The sequence below is a fragment of the Herpailurus yagouaroundi genome, unplaced genomic scaffold (genome assembly GCF_014898765.1).
Source record: "Herpailurus yagouaroundi ecotype Mexico unplaced genomic scaffold, PumYag 28, whole genome shotgun sequence".
NCBI classification, from domain to species: Eukaryota; Metazoa; Chordata; class Mammalia; order Carnivora; family Felidae; genus Herpailurus; species Herpailurus yagouaroundi.
Window position 1 is genome coordinate 564,645 of NW_024412376.1, and position 9,581 is coordinate 574,225.

Here is a 9,581-nt window from a genome sequence, read left to right on the forward strand (position 1 = left end):
GAATAGAAACCCCAGAACTAGACCCACAAACGTATGGCCAACTCATCTTTGACAAAGCAGGAAAGAACATCCAATGGAAAAAAGACAGTCTCTTTAACAAATGGTGCTGGGAGAACTGGACAGCAACATGCAGAAGGTTGAAACTAGACCACCTTCTCACACCATTCACAAAAATAAACTCAAAATGGATAAAGGACCTGAATGTGAGACAGGAAACCATCAAAACCTTAGAGGAGAAAGCAGGAAAAGACCTCTCTGACCTCAGCCGTAGCAATCTCTTACTCGACACATCCCCAAAGGCAAGGGAATTAAAAGCAAAAGTGAATCACTGGGACCTTATGAAGATAAAAAGCTTCTGCACAGCAAAGGAAACAACCAACAAAACTAAAAGGCAACCAACGGAATGGGAAAAGATATTTGCAAATGACATATCGGACAAAGGGCTAGTAGCCAAAATCTATAAAGAGCTCACCAAACTCCACACCCGAAAAGCAAATAACCCAGTGAAGAAATGGGCAGAAAACATGAATAGACACTTCTCTAAAGAAGACATCCGGATGGCCAACAGGCACATGAAAAGATGTTCAATGTCGCTCCTTATCAGGGAAATACAAATCAAAACCACACTCAGGTATCACCTCACGCCAGTCAGAGTGGCCAAAATGAACAAATCAGGAGACTATAGATGCTGGAGAGGATGTGGAGAAACGGGAACCCTCTTGCACTGTTGGTGGGAATGCAAATTGGTGCAGCCGCTCTGGAAAGCAGTGTGGAGGTTCCTCAGAAAATTAAAAATAGACCTACCCTATGACCCAGCAATAGCACTGCTAGGAATTTATCCAAGGGACACAGGAGTACTGATGCATAGGGGCACTTGTACCCCAATGTTCATAGCAGCACTCTCAACAATAGCCAAATTATGGAAAGAGCCTAAATGTCCATCAACTGATGAATGGATAAAGAAATTGTGGTTTATATACACTATGGAATACTACGTGGCAATGAGAAGAAATGAAATATGGCCTTTTGTAGCAACGTGGATGGAACTGGAGAGTGTGATGCTAAGTGAAATAAGCCATACAGAGAAAGACAGATACCATATGGTTTCACTCTTATGTGGATCCTGAGAAACTTAACAGGAACCCATGGGGGAGGGGAAGGAAAAAAAAAAGAGGTTAGAGTGGGAGAGAGCCAAAGCATAAGAGACTGTTGAGAACTGAGAGCAAACTGAGGGTTGATGGGTGGTGGGAGGGAGGAGAGGGTGGGTGATGGGTACTGAGGAGGGCACCTTTTGGGATGAGCACTGGGTGTTGTATGGAAACCAATTTGACAATAAATTTCATATATAAATAAAAAAAAAAGTTAACTATGGATACACTCCTGTGTCTGCGCTCAACCTCTTTTCCCCATAGGATAGGTTTTCTTCCCATCTCTAAACGACCAGATTGTTTTCATCTTTCAAGACCTAACTCAAATCCCCTCTTTCATCTTTCAAGAACAAACTCAAAGCCTTCCTTTAATCACCAGCCCTTATAAGAAGTCACTTCTCCTCCTTACAAATGTCAAGAGAATTTTAGCTGTATATTATATATTGTACAAACACATGAAATAAGTGAACGTAATATTACCTCATATTTTAAAGCTTTAAAAGAGTACAATTTTTAACCTATCAGAAGTGTTTTAACAAAACTGTCCACAGTTACCACTGAAGCCATACATACGTTTAACATCAAAAACATACTATAATGAAATCTATTTAACAAAGGGAAAAAATATATACTTTATCATTTAGAGGTCTACTTTGTTCTAACATTTTAAACTCCCATCTGTAAAACAACCACTAAAATAAACACTGGTACAGTGGTCCAAAGAGAAGTGACCATAAAAAAATCAAGAAAAGAGGACTCAAAGAAATTAAATAATCTCTCCATTCTATAATTAATACTTGTCATTAAAATGTATCTCATAAAGGAGATGGCAAATGCCTCAGCTGTGGGCAACAGCTTGTGATATCTTGATATGACAACTTGGCAACTGGTCAAAGAAAGACAAAAGGGAGAAGGGAAAAAACAAAACCCTGCATGACAAATCGTCCTCTTTACTATTCCAGTCAGTTCTCCTGCTCTAAGTTTACTGTTCTAATAAGTACTATTCTAATAAATGTTGTTTACTTCTAAACTAAATAAGAACTAACACAGACTGAGAGAAATCAATGCTCTGAGAGGCAAAATGACTTGACTAAGGTAAATGAAACGATGGTCAACAAAGTATTCTAGAAGAATTACAAGTCAGGACTAGATTCCTAGTCTTTTACTTCTCAGGAGTAAATTGCTGGAAAAAAAAACTAAGAGGCCTTTGAGTTGTCAGACCTTTATTTCTAACAGCGATATTACCAGACACAATAAAAAATGAAAAATCTTCTAGTTGTAGCTCCTAGGTAGAAGTAGCCTTAAAGACCACATGGCTCTTAGAGTGCTCATCACAGAATTCAGCATAGCACCAAATCTTTCAAATAAGGCACCTGTTTGTTAGAATGCAAGAGTAGTTTATTTTTGCTGTTTGCATTTCAAGTCACCATTCAAACTGTATTTGACAACAAACAAAACTTCATACAATATTAATCCTGACCTTTTTATTTGGAATTTCTGATTTATTCCTTATGTTTAAAAATCAGGACTATTTATATTAGGGTGATTAAAAAAAAAAAGACCCAATTCTTCTTTTACTATAAAGATTTTTTTTTCTGCTCCCTTTTGAAACAAGGCCACAGATACTTCCCATAAGTACACAGATACTTCCAAAATTCTTTCAAATTCAGCAAACATTTATTAATTACCTGCCACGTACTAAACATAAGGGGATTCAAAACTGAATGTTGCCAAAGCATGAAAAAATCTGTTTAGCATGTTAGAAAAAGTTATTCTGGTAGCATGTGAAGGGATGTACAGGGAAGAATGAGCACAAATAGGCTCAGGAGTAACAACAGGCTACTTGCAATAGCACAGGTGAGGTGATGTGTGCCTGAGCCAGGGCGAAGGCAGAAGGGACAGAGCAAAGACACAAGAGGCTGCTACATCTCCCACTCCAGCCAGTATCCACACCCAATATCACCTCATGCCCTCTGCCCAGCCCTCTCTAACTTCAACATGCTTCCACAAAGCTACTGCTCAGTCTATGCCAACTGCTGTGGGCTCTTATACCTAACTTGTTAAAGCTTTTCCTTCACCTCTGTCACTCTGTATCTATTACTAATGTAAGAATCCAAGTGAATACTGAAATAGCTATTTCTCTTCCAGAAAGTCTTACTGAATTACTCTTGCCTAAATTTGGTCTCATATCTTAGCAAAGGGATTTGCTAAGTATAAAAAAAGAACTTTAGCACTTGCCTAAATAGAAACCACACACTAGTAGAATCTGAATTAATAAGAGTTCATAGCTTTTCTACATTTATTTTTCCCTTAAAGGAATGAAATGTAGTGTTAAATGTGTAGGAGGGAGGGGAGAAGAGAGAGAAGACCAGCTTTTCACATTCAAGTGAAATATATATACTTTTGGGGGTATCTATTTATATTCCTTTAGGAGTCACCCTTTTCTAATAGGAATATTATCTGCTGTTTCGTGGGTTTGGTCAGATCCCTAACATTGTTTCCTGTTGCTTTTCCTGTGATGAACTAAACCCACTAATTTTTTAATTTTTTTTTCTTTTAACTTAATATAGAGAGAAAGAAATGGGCTACTTTTAAATGTTAACAAGATCAATTTCAGGAGTGCTTTGGGTTGTATGTTAAATAGTCATCCACTTCTAGGACACAGGGACAGGGCTGAAATAAGACAAAATGGAATAGAAAAAAAATCCTTCTACATAAAACTAAAAAGCTTCTTGTTTGGTAAAGAAAATCATTGACAAAATGAAAAGGCACCCTACTGATATGGAGAAAAATCCTGAAAATCACATATCGGATAAAGAGTTAATATCCAAAATACAAAAAGAACTCATACATTTCAATAGCAGGGGAAAAAATCCAATTTAAAAATGGGCAGAAGTTCTTATTTTTTTCAAATAAGACAAACAGATGTACATACAGGTACATGAAAAAAATGTTCAACATCACTCATCATCAGGGAAATGCAAATCAAAATCACAATGAAATATCACCTCATACCTCTTAGAATGGCTATTACATTATCAAAAACACAAGAATAACAAGTGTTAGAGAGGATGTGGAAGAAAGGGAACCCTCATGCACTGTTGTAGGAACATAAATTGGTGCAGCCACTATGGAAAATAGTATGGTGGTTCCTCAAAAATTTAAAAATAGAACTATGATATAATCCAGCAATTCCACTTCTGGGTATTTGTCCAAAAAAAAAAAAAAATGAAAATACTAATTCGAAAAGACACAGGTACCCCTATGTTCACTCCAGCATCATTTACAATAGCCAAGATACAGAAACAGCCCATGTACACATGGATGGATGAATGAATAAAGAAAATCACACACACACACACACACACATTATTCAGCCATAAAAAAGAAGGAAATCCTGCCACCTGCAGTAACATAGATATACTTTGAGGGTACTATGCTAAGTGAAATAAGTCAGAGAAAGACAAATACCATATTATCTCATTTACATGTGGAAATCTAAAAACAGCAACAAGGGGCGCCTGGGTGGCTCAGTCAGTTAAGCCTCCCAGTCTTGATCTCAGCTAGGTCTTGATCTCAGGGTCATGAATTCAAGCTCTGCATTGAGCTCCAGGCTGGGTGTGAAGCTTATCTGAATGAGAGAATGAAGAAACAAATGGGTGAATGAGTAAATAAAAGCAATAAATAAAATAAATAAATAAAGATAGATAGATAATAGATAGATAGATAGATAGATAGATGATAGATAAGTAAAAAACAGCAACAGCAACCAAGCTCATAGACAGGAAATGATTGGTGATTGCCAGAGGCAGAGGGTGGGGTTTAGGTGAAATGGGTGAAGGGTGGGGGGGGGGGGTCAAAATGTATAAACTTCCAGTTACAAAATAAATCAATCATGGAGATGTAATATGTAGTATAGTGATTATAATTAACAATATTGTATCACATATTTCAAAGCTGCTCAGATAGTAGAACCTAAAATTCCTCATCACAAGAGAAAAAAGTTATAACTACATATGGTGATAGATGTTAACTAGACTTATTGCTGTGATTATTTTGCAATATATACAATATCAAATTGTTATCCACTTGAAACTAATATAATGTTATATGTCAATTATACCTCATTAAAAAAAACACCTGTTTTTCTTCAAATCAGGAGGAAATGACCTTGCTCCATACGATGGGCTTTAGAAAGACTGTGGCCCTTCTAAGAATGATTTTGATTGAGGACCAGTAAATGAAATGGATTTTCTTGCATTCTGGCTAGCCAACTCCTTAAAATGGTCAAAGGAAAAAAAAGTAAGAACTATTTGGCAAGTCTGCTGCAGACTAGGATACAAGAAGCTGAAATGTGAAATAAAAAAGTTTATCATGAGGGATTCTGAGCAACAGAATGAAGGCTTCCCAAGATAATATGACTATCATGTCTATGCCTAAAGCCCCAGAAGAACCATAATTATGAATTCTATACATACACATTCCATAGAAATTGGACCCAGTCATTTTTAAAAAGGGATTCTTTGGTTTTGTTTTGTCCTGTTTTTGTTTTGTCACCACAGGAATATAAACTACAAAAGGTTCAAACTTTGCTTTCTTTACCATTATATCCCCAGAGCCTAGAACATTAGTACGTAGCAAAATGGATGTATTTGTTGGAACAATGGATAAATTAAGAATGTCCTATACCCAACAGAATGCCATTTAACAGAACCTCACAGCAGAAACAAAAAGAAACCCTCCAAAACACAAGCAAAATAACACATGTCAGTGCCATCCACCTTCTGTCCCCTACTCCCAAGTACAGGCTTAAACAGAATGCTGTAAACATGGGGATCCTTCCTAACATTACAGCTAGCTAATTCTTCCATTTGCTCAGCCAACATTTATTGTGCACCAAGTATGTGGTGAGCACTGGAAAACAGAGCAATGAACAAGGCCAACAGGGCTTTTGCTATCAGGGAGCTTACAATCCAGCAACTCCATCTGTATACACTTGTCCATTGCAGATAAAGTTCAGGCAGTGGTAACATTAAGGGGAGACAATATTGTCCATAGTTCCAGATGTCCACATGATCCTACAGGGGCTATTGCCATTAAGAATAAATTTCTCAATTGATTATCTTACTCTAAATGCCATGCTGTCCCATATGTTACCCACAGCCCCATATGGCTATTTAAATTTAAATTAATTAAAATTAAATAAAATTGAAAATCCAGTGTTCAATACCATATGTAGTTAGTGGCTACCATATTGCACCACACAGATATAGAACACTTTTATGTGATCACAGAAAATTCTATTTGAAAGCACTGTCCTAGAATCTTCCCACTCAGAGTGTAGCCTTGGGACAGCAGCACAGATACCACCCAGCAGTTTGTTAAAAATGCAGACTCGCATACCACCCTAAACCTTCCTATCAGAATCTATATTTCTAAAAAGGACCTCAGGTAATGTGTACACACATTCAAGTATGAGAAGCACTTCTCCATAGTACTACGACAATATCTAGAAGTTGTTCTGACTACATTTAAAAAGCTACATTTTTTATTCTAAAAGATAACCCCAAGAATTCCTACCTCCTAACTAAAAAGTCCAACTGTTGAAATAGACAACTGTATAGCATACAGTCTCTCATTCATACCAAGAGAAAGGCTTGCTCACTCTGGTCTGGGTTTGCCCTCCAATTATGCTGGAATCCTCAAGAGAGAAAGATAATCACCTCTACTGTGATATAATCTCTTTTTTATTTTACAACTCATAGTAAATTTGTTGCACAGTTAATGGTCAATGACTCAACTCTACTCATGCAAAAAGACCATAAAATCCTAAAATAATACAAATACAAACTTGAGCATTGTAAACACCTATATGTTAACATCTGTACATAGCATTAATGAAGTTAACATGAGAACCTAAAGGAAAGGGGCTGAGGGAAAGGTAACCTTTTCAATTTTTAAAACAGGGTTTCATCTCAGACTTTTAATGTACATGTCACTGGATATATTACTCGTAAAATAAAAATGCATGGGCAAATTCACTCTAATGAGGTACTTCTGAGAGTGCACTAAGGGTTTGTAATCTGTTTTTTATTAGTACAAATCAAAGATTTTCAATTCTTTACAAATCATAGCTAACCTAGACATTAAAAATCTATTTTCTCTCCTTTCCATGTACCTTGTTTCTAAATTCAATAATGTCCATGGGGCTCTTCGTTCCCTAATGAATATCAGCAAACACCTTAAGACTTGTATCATGAGTTAGTGTTATAGAAGAACTATAAATTCTTAAATTATTTTAACACTGGAAGTTTTATAGAAACAAGTTAAAAATCTCCCTGACTTGTCAAACAGGAATTCAGTCCCATATACAGAGGGGTGACTACTTTTCCACTTTAGTCCAAAATTTCATAAATCGATAAAAAAAATTGGAAGACAAAGGTCCAATTTATAGAGCAAATATAAAAAGCCTTGCAGAGCTGAACACTCTCAAATATACTTCTCCTACAAGTAACTATAATTCTTAACCGTGAATAATAATGATCAATGTTTTTAAGTCTAATAATCAATAAGCCTCTCCACAAACAGTGACACATACATGAGTTGTTCAGATTTGCAATGCAATAGAAAAAGTTGCCTTTAAAAAAACTAACCTAATCCATTTTTACTAAAGAAAATATGCTTAGTATGATAAAAATAACAGAAAATGAGTATGTGTGATGAGATTTTACTAAATGAGTAATCTAAGTACAATTATATTTTGGTACACACTCTTCACCCTAATAGAAGTCACTGAGAATGCTGGCTATTGCCTAGTCATTAATAAGTCTCCAAAAACACAGATATTTCAGGTACTTGCATGCTGTGAATCTAGGAAAAGGCCTGCCAGACACTACACAAGCTATTAGCATGTGCACACAAATAGAAGACTACTGTATTAATTGAACATTCTTTTTCCTGAGTGATTAATAGTTACAGCTGTACTTACTTCAAGCAAAATTTCACATACTAGTGATTCAGAACCCATTTTTTTCCCATTCACTTCTAATCCCTGGGGAAATGACACTGGCTTACCATCCAGTCAATTTCAGAGTAAGCTCTGTAAGCTAAGGAGTGGCACCTTATACACCATACAGAAGGTAAAATGAGTGATATAAGGAACAGCCCATTGGTTTTATTTTTTTTTCAATATATGAAATTTATTGTCAAATTGCTTTCCATACAACACCCAGTGCTCATCCCAAAAGGTGCCCTCCTCAATACCCATCACCCACCCTCCCCTCCCTCCCACCCCCCATCAACCCTCAGTTTGTTCTCAGTTTTTAAGAGTCTCTTATGCTTTCAGCCCATTGATTTTAAACCAAAGTCTCTGCAATGTGCAGAACGTTGTTCTTGTCATGGAGAGGAAATACTGAGCGGTAAGAGCTGAATTTAAGCCTAGCTTTAAAATCATGTTCTTTTTAAAGTTGGTTTCCTTTTTTCAAACAATGTTTCTCCACTGTCAACCCCTTCTCATAATTTTTGTTTCTTTTTATGTCCACATGTTGTACTTCTCCTTTCAGCCATATCACTTCTGATTAGAGCTGTTCCTCTGATTTCATCCATTCTATCTATTTTCTACTACTTCTTCTTGTTTAGGAATTCACGCTTTTAAAAACCCTATTTTATTTTTATTTTTTTCCAGCTTTATTGGGACATAATTGACCTACACCACTGTGTAAGTTTAAGGTGTACGTGTTACTTTGATACTTCTGGATTGCAAAATGATTACCACCATAGTTTAAGCTAACATCTCCATCATGTCACATAACCATTTTCTTGTGGTGATAACATTTAAGATCTGCTCTGCTAGCAGCTTCAAAATATATAATACAATATTATTAAGTATAATAACTATGCTGTACATTAGATCCCCAGAACTTACTCATCTTATAACTGGAAGTTTGTACGCTTTGATCAACATCTCCCTATTTCCTCCATCACCACCCCCAGCCTCTTATAACCACCATTCTATTCCCTGAAAAACCCAATTTTAACATTTCTCTGATCTTTACTGACTTTTTTAATTTTTATTTTGAAAAACAAAAAAAGTTTAAACGTTTAAATAATTTCACAATTTTATTTACATAGGCATTCTCCTACTAAAGTTAATATGAATGTGGTAGTATTAATACAAATTCTTACATAAAATATTTAATAAAATACATTAATATTTAAGAAATTGAAATTGATGTTTCAAAATACAAGTCCTTAAAAAAACAAAAACCAACAACCATGAATGCCAAGCAGCTGGAGTTCTAGTAGAGATGATAAACTACAGCTGGGGACTTCTCTGCACTGCTGTGTATCAAGACAGGTGTCAGATGCAATGGTAAACAACCTCGCTCAGCCTCCAATCTGTAATAAGCCTCAGCTGATTCATATTTGCATTCA

General features: G+C 36.1%; 1 protein-coding gene across 13 annotated transcripts in view; it reads right to left on the minus strand.

The window, feature by feature from the left end:
* PSD3 (pleckstrin and Sec7 domain containing 3) overlaps positions 1–9,581 on the minus strand; it is a 746,112-nt gene that overhangs the window by 444,925 nt on the left and 291,606 nt on the right. The window lies entirely within an intron of this gene.